We start from the raw sequence: 13,133 nt of genomic DNA on the forward strand, positions 1-13,133 counted from the left end.
GGGATGTGTGAATGGGAACTAACACTCCACCCAGCGGATCTCCAGCTCTGGCACAGAAAAGAGAGATGAGAAGGACGAAGGGAGATGGAGGAGAGGAAAGGACGGGTTGAGACAAAGGGCGAGGGACTGATCCCAAAATTATCAAAAGGTTACATTTCCCTGTATCCTTTCCTTCAAGAGACCAATGACCTAAGAGGACTATGGGCCTGTTAAAATAATTTTAAATGTATCCTTCCCTCCTCCCATGAAGTAATCATTGCTCTAAAAGGACAGTATAATCCATAAGAGTTAATCTAGCAAGCTTTCACCAATGCAGTCATGCCAGACCATTTCAAGGAAGGGAAGAAGTATTGGAACAGAACCTTGGTAGGTGAACGCTACATGGAGAATTATGTTGACTACCATGGGGTATCAATATTGTGGGTACGTGGGCATCCATGAACTTGAAACGTTGTTTACCTTCTCCAAACAGGTGTCTGACCATACGGTCAAGGGTTTGTTTCAGGTCTCCTGCTTCTGAGGGGTCTGGCTCACCCCGCTCTCGAAGAGAGACTGGTCCTCTCCGCTCAAAACCTTGGCAAGCAGCTGAAAAACATGCACACACACACATATTTCAGAGACAACTCTTCAAAACAACACTGCTGCTAATGCTGTTAATATGGCTGATGATTGGACTTCATGTAGAATGCATTATTGTATGTGTATCTAAGTTTACTTCTCAATGTCTTTGCAGTACTCAGCAAAGCATATGCAATCGATAAAACTGTAGCGCTCCATGTTGTGTAACAATGGGATACTGTATTCATCCTACATTGTGAGTCCAACTCTTTGGCCTTGTTGTGACCCTACACAGAAGGCCGTGACTTTGTGGTCTGGAGGAGAAGCTAATCAATAAAACTGTAGCGACTCAAGGCAGTGTTATGTTTAGTTTAAATGTTCCCGTACCTTAACTCCACCAGCATTTGTTTTGATTTCAAAAGCTTTATGGGGACATGATACTGAAGTTCCCTAGTTCTCTTTTACTACAACCCTATACCCTTTTCACCTGAACCAAGCTGTCCTCTTGCTACGATTTTTCTTCTTCTTTCTTCTTCTTCACATTGTCCTTTTCAGCAGGGTTCCAGAAACTATGGTGGATGCACAACCAGGTCAACTCAGTGCAGATTGGTTTGCCTTGGCTTGGTTCGGCTCATTAGTGTGAAAAGCCCAATACTGACCTGGTGGTTAGAGAAGAGGCGCACGCCCAACATCTGATGGAACACGGGGTAGTGGCTGGCGTCAATCTCGTCCCTCGGTTACACTTCGCCCGCCAGCAGGAAGCGGTCCAGTCCCGAGCACACCCAGCTCCCTCTGGTGGGCCGAGATGTGAGCGTGCAGCATGGTGCCCCGGTTGAGGTAGTAGCTGACGCCTCGCTTCCGGCGGGAGTGGTCGGCCCGGATGAGCAGGCTGTCGAAATTCTGCTCCGTCGTCACCAGGTTGTCGTGGACCGAGTACAGCGGGTTTCCCTAGCGCATGATGCAGGCACGGTAGAAGTGGGCTTTGATTTGCTCTATGATGAGCCAGAGAGGATGGTGGGCTTGGTTGTGCAGGTTGCGGCCCACCTTGGCCAGGATCTTGTGGTCACGTTGGTGAAGTCGTCACAAGTGTAGGAATGGATTTTCTTTACTTTACTTTGGGCACGTCATTCAGGCGGAAATTGGGGAAAAAGGACCCTAGCCCTAAGAAGCTTTAGAGGGCCCAAAAATAATGGGAGATCATGTAAAGCTGGACTGAATGTCTTCATATTGGATTGAGCTGGACTGAATGTCTTCATGTTGGACTGGACGGTGCTCAAATGAACTTCTATGCCCTTCTTGATTAAATAATATCTCTGTGAGGTTACATGAGGCAAATAAATTAACTGATGAACACTCCGGCAAGAGGCTAGATGTTTCTGCAGGGCAGACACTATGAGCTCATCTAAAATCGGATACATACCCGTGCGTGTCCCATTTACATTTATGAGCACAGCTATAATACTGGACGGCGGGCAAAAGCAGCGATTCATTTAAGAACGACTTCATTCAATCAACCCTGTGTCTCTCTCTTCCTCTTTTTCTTTCTCTCACTCTTCTTACAGCTGTAAGCATTTTTCCAGGCAGGTTTGCTTCAGTGGAGAAGACTGCATTGGAGCACCTGGGAGAATTGAGCTGTATGTATTAGGGACTAACCGTAGCGCTCTATCGGCTGCGCTCAAATATTTGCCCTTTCCCAGCAATTTTTCATGAGCTGAGAGGAGGGGATCTGAGTTTCTTCTACCACGGTCCTCTCACTTTCTCTTGCTGGCACGCAATGGTGAAATAGACACACGCGCACGCACATACACACCGACACTAGGGACACACACACGCACTGAGAGACTAAGGACAAAGGATGTTGCATTGCAGGGGCATTGCAGCAAAGTGGATTATGGTTCTTGATCTGGAAAGCTTTTGCCAGATCTAAATCGTAGGCTGTACAAGGTGTGGCCCTCATGAGCATAACTCACTAGCTGTATGCACGAGACACACACACACGCACACCAATCCTCACAAACATTTATTTTATTATCCTTAAGGGGACCAAACAACTGAAAATCCTATTTTCCCTAACCTAAACTCCAAAACCCTAAAACAAAACCTAGCCCTAACTCCTAACCCTAAACCCAACCCTAACACTAACACTAACCCCAGTGGGAGGTGCCGGGAGGGGGGTGACCTGGGGGCCTCTGAGGTAATAGAAAAAAAAGTTGAATAAAGGAGTGCATACATATCACCGGTTTTGCGTGCTGGCATAGAGCAGTAGAGTAGAGGTGCTGGCATAGAGCAGTAGAGTAGAGGTGCTGGCATAGAGCAGTAGAGTAGAGGTGCTGGCATAGAGCAGTAGAGTAGAGGTGCTGGCATAGAGCAGTAGAGTAGAGGTGCTGGCATAGAGCAGTAGAGTAGAGGTGCTGGCATAGAGCAGTAGAGTAGAGGTGCTGGCATAGAGCAGTAGAGTAGAGGTGCTTGCATACATGGGCCTTTTATAAATGCATTTCATGCAAATGTACATTATTTTAGATGACTGGAGACTTTAGCAGAATCTTTTTTAATATCTCACAAATGAACGAAATGGCTACTTTGACACTGACAAACTGAGATCAATAAAAACAACCTTTTCTTGAACCCATCAATAGCATAGACCTAGGTGTGTGGAGACTCACATATTGTATAACAAAAACAAATAATAATATGCTATTGATCCGCTGTGGCTAAATTATAGGCCTACTCCTGGTGTAGTATTCTGAAAGATTGAATTTCTTTCTGAACAGACAGGAGTAATTCTATAACTTTGGTAAATGTATTTCAATTTATCAGGGTTACCGCGGCAATGAAGTGCAACGCTGGAGAGGTGAGAGTTGCAGGGACATGTCGATCAGAGCAGAGAGGGAAAGTGAATCTTATTCTAGTTCTGTGAGAGATACAGGTGCGCTTCTTTCTCTCACCACAGCAATGGCCATGTGTTGGCCTATACAGGCTACAATGTCGCGCAAAACTTTAACCTAGGCCGGGCCCAACAAGAATCAATTCTTGGAATATCAGGCACGTTTTCACATTACGTGTTTTAATGGGCAAGAGAATTACCGAGGCAGTGGCGACCGGTCATTCAATTTTGAGCCCCACATTTTTGGCAAAATAAATGTTATTTAGGCATTAATACATGTCACGTATCAGTTAGCAAACAATGTAAAAATATATATATATATATATATATATACAGTGGGGCAAAAAAGTACTTAGTCATCCACCAATTGTGCAAGTTCTCCCACTTTAAAAGATGAGAGAGGCCTGTCATTTTCATCATATGTACACTTCAACTACGACAGACAAAATTAGAAAAAAAATCCAGAAAATCACATTGTAGGATTTTTTATGAATTCATTTGCAAATTATGGTGCGTATCGGTGCTCATCGGCCATAAACATTACACAAGTTGGAAATCACAAATTCAACAATGAGTGGTTTGGAAGGAATCAGTGACAGTGGCTAACTGTAAGCATTGCAAAGCAATCACTAGCCTGCTATTCAGTGGAGTAGCTGTGTGGTCCCAAATCTGGGATTAAGGGGCTTTTTTCCAAGTTTAAAATTATAAACATTCAACATTGGCCATGCTGTCAATGAAACATGATTTTTGCCGCACTCAAAACAACTGTTAACTCGTCACCTGCTTCTGACTGTACCCCTACATAGCAGAGAGAGAGAGAGAGAGAGAGAGAGAGAAAGAGAGAGAGAGAGAGAGAGAGAGAGAGAGAGAGAGAGAGAGAGAGAGAGAAAGTCCTGCATAATTCATGGTGAGGGACACCACTTGATTCACAGCACATCTCGCTACAGAGCTTTGAATAAGACCTGAGGTAATGTCACCTGAAATAGCTGCCTTTGAGTCACAGATAACCTGGCAGATCGAGCCGGGACCTCTCATTGCAATAATGAATGAAAGGGACTTTGTTGCTGCTTGTAGTGTACTGTATGTCAGTGCGCTTGCCTAACGTACTGTGACATTCTCTGTCTGGCAGACCATGGACACAGACCAACACAAATGACACACTCCCATAGCTAAGGTGATAACTATTACCCAACCAAGGTCTTCGTTGGGCATGGGTGTGAGACTACTCCAGGTCCCAAGACGGTTGATTGTCACCACACAATGGATACTAGCAATGACACGCCTGCTCATATCTGCTACACTTGTCAGTGAGGATCACGTGTAATAGGAGACACATTTCTATTACAGACATGCAATTAGTCACGTTTGGGAGAACCGGATGCCGGTGCTACTTCCAGGATCTAAAAGCATTTGAATCCTGATGGGCCGTGTTTCAAACAAAATAAATGAACATTGAATGTTTTGTTTCTCCACTTGATCTCAAACTTGTTTGATCTAAGCGCAAAGTCATTTACTAAATGCTTGATTTATGAAGGCATTGAGCGGATACTAGAATAGGTGTAAGAGCCAATAGGGTGTGTGCGCGTGCGCGCGCACGTGTATGTACACTGTGTACAAAACATTAAGAACACCTGCTCTTTCCATGACTTAGACTGACCAGATTAATCCAGGTGAAAGCTATGATCCCTTTTGATGTCACTAGTTAAATCCCCTTTAATCAGTGTAGATGAAGGGGAGGAGACAGGTTAAAGAAGGATTGAGATATGAGATTGTGTGTTTGTGCCCTTCAGATGTTGAATGGGCAAGACAAAAAATGTAAGTGCCTTTGAACGGGGTATGGTAGCAGGTGCCAGGTGCACCGGTTTGTGTCAAGAACTGCAACACTGTTGGGTTTTCCACGCTCAACAGTTTCCCTTGTGTATCAAGAATGGTCCACCACGCCAAGGACATCCAGCCAACTTGACATAACTGTGGGAAACATGGGCCAGCATCCCTGTGGAACGCTTTTGACACCTTCTAGAGACCCCCCAAAAATGAGGTTGTTCTGAGGGGGAAAAAAAGGGGGGGGTGCAACTCAATTTCAGAAGGTGTTCCTAATGTTTGATATACTCAGACGCGCTGCAAGTCCCGCCTCTCCCATCTCCTCATTTGTTTTTAGGAGTATATACCCACTTTGGGTGACTGAAAGATGAACTGAGGTCCACACTCTAGTCGGTGATGGTAATGCACCTTAAAGGTGGTTGCCAACAGCCATATAAAGTCCAATGAAGAAGAAGAAGCTTGAAAGAGGAGATTACTAGAAACAAACTCGGTTTACCCTTTTATCTGTGGATTAATTAGAGGACCTTGTGCATTTCAGGTAAAATAACAACCCAATGTTTAAATCCCAGGACAAATTAGCTAGCAACAGCAAGCTAGCTAGCTAAATTGCCATAAATGTTGAATGCTTTTCGACCTGTCCCCAAATTAATATAGTTGATATTTCAACCTGCGTGTCCTGATCGCATCTGGTGTGGGTGGACAAAATCAACATTGTGGTCAGCATTTGAGCGTGCTTGCGTTGAGGGTGGGTGTGTGTCAGGTTGGTAGGCGGAATTGTGCAGAGGTGGCAGCAGCTGATTGTTTTGCAGTCAGCTATTCATCTCCTTGAGCCCTAAATGAGGAGGCAGATTGGGCTAAATCAATATGCACTGTCCACACCAGCTACAACAGCTAAATGCCTGCTCCAGTACCAACACTTACATAGATACACTACCTAGCTCGCGTTAGCGAGCTAACCAGGGCCGGACTAACGCATTTCAGGCCCGGGCCACCTAAATCCAGTGGGCCCCCCAACCCAAACAAGTCCTTCAGCACTCTTAAAGGTAAACAAAGTGAAGAGGTAGTAGGAGGTGTCTACACACTCCACAGTTCAGTGTGTGTGTGGGAGCTGTAAAGGGTAAAAGGTCACAAATATAAATGGGCATGATGGTCTATTACTTCACTCCCAACAGCTAACCCCCCAAAGCCGCAACACCCACTCTTTCTCCACGGGCTGAAACGCCATCTCTTTCCCACTGCAGCTTGCCCTTTCCCCTCCTAACCCCGCTCCGTGTACTTGTCCCCTTTTCTAGATCACTAGCGACTGCACACTTACTCAGTTAGCAACACCATAGAAATAGAAATCCTAGTAGGGACATTCCGATTAAAGCGATTCTATGTGCACCTATCTCTATTCAAACAGTCGCTTGCACAAGCCGCCCATAATATGACAGCACCGTTAAGAGACTAGCACTTGATCTAATTGGTGGGAAAGTCTTCGTCGTGGAACAACTCTGTAGGAGAGGAGTCTCACGTGGGGAAACACTGTGGCGCTCAAAGCCCTTCTACTCCACTTGGCAGAAGGAGCCACTGTTGCAGTCCCTTTATTGATGTCTTGGCTTAGAGAGGCGAGCAGCGCTTTGCCACATCATCGCAGCGGGTGGTGATCGCAATCTCGCTCTCCATACGTCTGCCGTGAAAAACAACTGTCGGGCAGACTCATTCAAGCAGCCACTACCAGTCACCTGAGAATTAGGATGCGATCAACGGAGGTGGTATTGATGATGACTGTGATGACAAGAGTGATGATGCCCAAGGTAATGATGATTAAGGTGGTGGTGATGGTGATGATGGCAACGGTGATGATGATGATGACAACGACAGTGGTTATGATGAATATGTGATGACAAAGCTGACAATGATCATGAGTAGGACACCAGACAATCCCTATGTTCAGTTGGGGGCTTAGGGAGATTCCGCCAACACATATTCAGTCTAAACCTAATCATGATATCCGTGATGACGTCAAAGAGCAGTAGAAATACCAGTAGCAATGTCAGCGATGCAGGAGAAGCCATGAAGAGGATAAATGAGGAGGGTGTTCAGATGACGGGATGACCCAATTTGGACAAGTCACGTCTTCTGAGCCAGCCTGCTTGTGGGGAGACTCCGCTTCACAAGAACATATCATCTCCTTGATGGCAGAGAGTCTGACGTAATCGATCATCTTTTCATCAGGCATCAAATGATATGACAGGGAGGGAGCGAAAATTCAATCTGTAGAGATGAGAGAACAGAATAAAAGGATAGACGAGGACATAACAGGTAAAGAAGGAAGTGAGAGAGACAGTCTCTGAAAGTTGGACGACAGAGTGAAGAAATAAAAAGGACAGGAGAAAAGAGGGCATCATCTGAAATGGAAACGATTTTCTACAAAGAGAGAGGGGGATGCAGGACGAGAACAACAGAGAAGCAGTGAAAGAGGGAACAGAGAAAGTCAGAGACAGTAACAGAGAGAGGGAAGAAAAATAGAGAATAAGGAAGTGGAGACACTGAGCGATACAAAGAGGGAGAGAATAAAAGAGGAAGAAAAATCACTCACAGTGGGAAGGTACAGAGAGAAATGGTGCGAGAGAGGAGGGGGAGATAGATTTGGTATTTACCGGATGGCTGCACGCTCTCGTTTACTCCCCGGCGTGCCCCGCCTCATTGAGCCACGGTAAGGCGTGTGGGTGCACGCGGATGCGGCTCACGGCTGTCGTTGGGCCCAGGAGAGCAACTGTAATTGATGGCGAGAATTACACCGGCCTTTCCCGTGGATGTCTGCTCAATGAGCAAGGCCCTGCCGAGGGGCCCAGTGGAGTCATATTTCACACCGGTTCTCAGGCCCCGACAGCTACGTGGCTGCTGAAGCACAACCACCAGCGAGGAACCAAATGGTGTGAAAGTAGTGGCAAAGCATACCACTACAATGACAACTGGAGAAGGACGCTGATAAGATACAGGTAACTTCTGAGATAAAGGGAACAACAACAGAAAAGTGTCTTCATAGGGCGTTGGGCCACCACGAACCCCCAGAACACGAGCCACCAGAATAGCGTCAGTGTGCCTTGGCATAGATTCTACACGTTTCTGGAACTCTATTGGGATATGACTGTTAAACCACACTAGTAGTAAAAAATAGACATATTTCTACCGAGACGTGCTTTTAAATGGATAGTGCAAGACTGTCAATTAAGCCCTTTTTCTACTTACCCATAGTCAGATTAATTAATGGATACCATTTTTATGTCTCTGCATTTAGTTTGAAGGAATTTGCTAATTAGTGTCAGCGCATTTGCTAACTAGCGTGCATAGACATGGAAAATATATCCATTCGTTCACCTGACTCTGGGTAAATAGAAAAAGATCAGAGTGACAAGTTTTAATGTATATTTGTTGCTAACAGAACGAGCAGTGGGGCGAATGAGCCAAGAGCATAAGGGCATCGTTTGCTCCTCATCATCGGCGTACAGAGCAATGGCGAACATTTGTTGTCAACATAATTACATTTTCATGCATTTTTGGGTAGAATGTCTTAAAAAAAAAAAAAAGGCATTCTACTATCGGACACATTTGGCAAATGGGGCTTGTGGTTTGTGTTCAGAATGTCCTAGTGCAGTTACTGGTCGATTTTCAAGGCATTCATAGTCGATCGCCAAAAACTTCTGTAGAAAAGCCAACATTGCGATAGGTGCACTTGATTTAGAAGCCATGTGCACCAGGTAAGCAAAGTGCTCTCATTTTGAACCATTTCATTGTTTGAAAAGACAAACTCTGCCAACCCGGTGGATCGGGAGATCAGTGGTTAAATCCAGTTTGCCTCCTGCGCTGGCCAATCGGAAAGCTCAATTCACTGTGCCTAATACCACCATGACCGCAGAGAGACTGTCAAAGAATACAGCAATGAGCTGCTGTTTGTATGAGTGAGTTCACGTTGAAGTTTTTAATTCAGCACTATTACATAACATAAAATGTGCTTTCTCCGTACTTCCACTCGCACTGCAGTTGCAATGAACGAGTAGCCAAGTGCATCGATAGCGTTTTTATTATCATTAGCAGCTCATCGGGTCTATTTTAATATCAAGGAATATTTCACTTTTCTGGTCATAGGACCAACATGAATTTGTGCATGAGGCAGATGGTGTCCTCTCTCCCTGGTCAGTCTCACCGGAGGGAAGGAAGGAGAGGGTCCGCCTCTCACGGTCTCTGCTGCTCTCTCCCTCCTGCCGCTGAGACTAATGCTGTGTTCAAAACAACTGTGAACTCGTAAACCTCCGACTTCCGTGCGTTCAAAACAACTGGGAACAAGATCCGACTGGGAAAAACAGTTTTGAACGGTCATCCGGCTCAGAATTCCAAGTAGGAAACTGAGGCGTCTTTCTAGAGCTCAGACTTTCTGACCTGAAGATCACTGACGTCATGATTTGCCCTAGTTTTTTCTCTCTCGATTTTCCAGTTGTCTTGAAAGCGGCATGACCATCAGGTGTATGTACCATCAGCAGTCAAATCAAAAACGAATGATCTAAATTTATGCGCCGCAGTGCCTCGCAAGTGCCCAAACCTCATCAGTACAGAAATGTTTTTATTAGGTTAATGTAAAAAATGTTAAGTCATGTTTCAAAAACCATCTGAGCGGTAGATCTCAGGTTGCTTTTTGACTGCGAAAGTGATCTTGACTCGGAAAACCGACCACTGTCCTAGTGGGAGCATGGTGGGAGCATGGTATCATTTCTAGGGCTAGAAGTTCTAGATGCTACAAAGCCTAAATAAGTCTTATTCTTCGCTGATACACAATCAGGCCGCAGTTTACAAGTTGGTTGTGTTCTTTGTTTAAGGTTGTGGTCTTCCACCTGTCCTGTGACTCCTGTCCACACTGGTAGACGAATGCAATTCATTCACACTGGTAGAGGAGTACTTGACGCACTCGACAGAGGAACAGGACAGCAGCCAAAGGCTACTCCTCTGCTCCCTGTGTTCTATTTTAGGCTGACCAGGCTGGCATGGTCGCTGAGCCATACGCTTGTTTCCATGGCCGCTTGGCTAACGTACACACCTCTCCTATCCCTGAGCACTACAGGCCCCCCGCTGAACCAACTCACCCAGACTTGGTGAGTGGCTTGGCACGGACCTGTGTCAGAGACCTGCCAGTTTAAGATGGTACTTACATAATATTAACTAAGAAACGAGCCTGTGTGTTAACACTGGGCGCCAAGAGACTGCTAAAAGACTTCAACACAACTGGAAACTAAAGAGGACTTTCTCTGACAGGTCTCTTATTCCTTTTAACATATTCTTTATTTTTTGGTATTTTATTTAATGAAATACTGAAACAGACATAATGACAGTAGCAATTACAAAAGAGATATGATAAGAGGCCAAGAAGGAATCAGCGGAACTGGGTATTAAATAGGGCTGGGAATTGCCAGGGACCTCACGATACGATAGTATCGCAAATACTTAGTTGCCAATACGATATGTATTGCGATTCTCACGATTCTATATATGTATGTGCCATTCGATACTGCGATTTTATTGCAATTTGATGTTCCAAACATATTGCTCACTATACTGTGGGTCTGAGAGGGGCCGAGAGACAAGAGAGAGCCAATGCTAAAAAAAAAAAAATGTTGGGGGGGGGTGGACAATCACGGAAATAAAAGTGCTTTGGAGTCAAAGTATCGATATAACATCGTCCGAAATAATATTGTGATGTGTAACTGCGTCATTATGTTTGTATTGAGGTGAATTCACGACTAACCTTGGCCCACCTCACCGCTGTATGCAGTCTCTTGGCGCCCAGTGTTTATAGAAACGTTATTTATGCAAGTAGGCCTACAACTCTGTTGCGTTGGTGTTTTTCAGGTTTGCCCTTGCAATAATTACTTCATCAGATAAGAATTGATTGATCAACAATGGTATTTGGGGCTATGCTGAGCGGAGGAGAAACACCCGAACCTCTAGAAATGGAACCATAATCCAGCTACTCAAGCATCCCCGGCCCTGCCACGAACATATATCAAATCAACAAACTAGATCAGAAACAACAGAGATCAATGCCACATTTCACCAAATTCCACCAAATTCAACGTGGTAAACAATTCAAACGCAGGAGACTTCCTGGTGCCTCGTAGTATGTGGAGGTTGGATTTCACCCCATACAACTGTTATTCGGGGGACAGTGACTGAGTATACAACATTTTAAGAATCCCTGCTCTTTACATGATATAGACTGACCAGGTGAATCCAGGTGAAAGCTACTGATCCCTGGTTGATGTCACTTGTTAAATCCACTTCAAATCTGTGTAAATGAAGGGGGAGGAGACAGGTTAAAGAATTACTTTTAAGCTTCGGGACAATTGAGACATGGATTGTGTGAGTGTGCCATTCAGAGAGTCAATGGACAAGACAAAACATTTAAGTGCCTTTTAATGGGGTATAGTAGTAGGTGCCAGGCGCACGCATTTCTGTCAAGAACTGCAGTGCTGCTGGGGTTTTTCACACACTCAACAGTTTCCCGTGTGTATCAAGAATGGTCCACCACCCAAAGGACATCCAGTTAACAACTTGACACGATTGTGGGGAGCATTGGAGTAAACATGGGCCAGCAACCCTATGCCCCGACGAATTGAGGCTGTTGTGAGGGAAAAGGGGGGGGGGGGGATCAACTCAATATTAGAAATGTGTTCCTAATGTTTGGTATACTCCGTTTAAATCAGCCTCTGCAGTCCGGGTGTAAACCATGTTGTTGTTATTTGGGGTGGCAAACCGTGGCATCATGCCATCTTCTGAGAGACATGACAGGAATTAGTAAGAGATAAAAAGCCACCCAAGGTCAATGAGGTAATAACTTGGCAACTCGGCCATGGCACCGAACGACATGCGTCAACACCCTGCTGCCAGTCGAAGTTGCTGACGTTGAAAGAGACATTATGTGTTCAATATTTTACAGGAAATATTACAAAACAAGTAACACATGACTCGATCAAGGGATTCAATGATGGCAAGGTGAGGTACAGTTGCATATGTTCTTCATACCAGTATTTCCCTTACCTTAGCCTCAACCAGACAGCACCCTTTCTCACCTGGTGCTGTTGCCACTACTATATTATTTTGATTTCAAGTAAAACTCAGAAATAACAGGGAAGCACTGCTTCTTCGCACCTCAGATGGTGTGTGGGTCGAGAGGGTTAGGCCTAAGCGGCTTCAGGAAAGCAGGAGAAAACTGCCCTGTGGTCAACGCCCCCTCACCGCACGCACAGGGATGTGGATGAGCGGATGAGCTGGCCATGGATACAGGAAGCCGTGAGGCGAGGAGCCCTCATGGCGTCTGCGGAGAGGTCACATCTGGGCACTATGCCAGTAACAGGTGGTGCCCACTCCTCCCTCCCTCTCTCTCGCCCTCTCTCTCTCTCTCCCCCCCCCACCCCCCATAGGCAGGCCCTGTACCACCAGCCAGGGAGGGGCAGCTCCACTCCGATCTCTCGCCCACGCACCCATGGATGGCGTTTCTCCTGCCACGGCCAGAACACTGCTTCCTGCGAAGCCTGCGACTCTTCCTGTTTACCTTGTTAGCCTGCTGGTGTTTCACATAGTGCTCAGAACTGACCATGTGGCCTTCTACTCGGCTCGTAAAAAAAAAAAAAAAAACTGCATCTACAGTAACAGTAAGCTCAATGTCATTTGTTCTCTCTATGACCTTTAACGCAGAGAGAACAAAATAACTTTTGACTTACGATATTCGATTAAACTTGCAATGCCAGGGATACAAATGCAATAAAGAGTTTTTTTTCTCCCTTGCAGAAGCACCGCACACAGCAATTATCTGAGGCCAGAGTGGGAGTTGTGGGTC

The 13,133-nt window shown here is 45.4% G+C and overlaps 1 pseudogene; it reads right to left on the minus strand.

Annotated features, from left to right (window-relative positions):
• Positions 1 to 501: 501 nt before the first annotated feature.
• LOC110490955 lies at positions 502 to 12,893 on the minus strand (annotated as a pseudogene).
• Positions 12,894 to 13,133: the final 240 nt, after the last annotated feature.

The sequence above is a fragment of the Oncorhynchus mykiss genome, chromosome 15 (assembly GCF_013265735.2).
Source record: "Oncorhynchus mykiss isolate Arlee chromosome 15, USDA_OmykA_1.1, whole genome shotgun sequence".
Classification (NCBI taxonomy): Eukaryota; Metazoa; Chordata; class Actinopteri; order Salmoniformes; family Salmonidae; genus Oncorhynchus; species Oncorhynchus mykiss.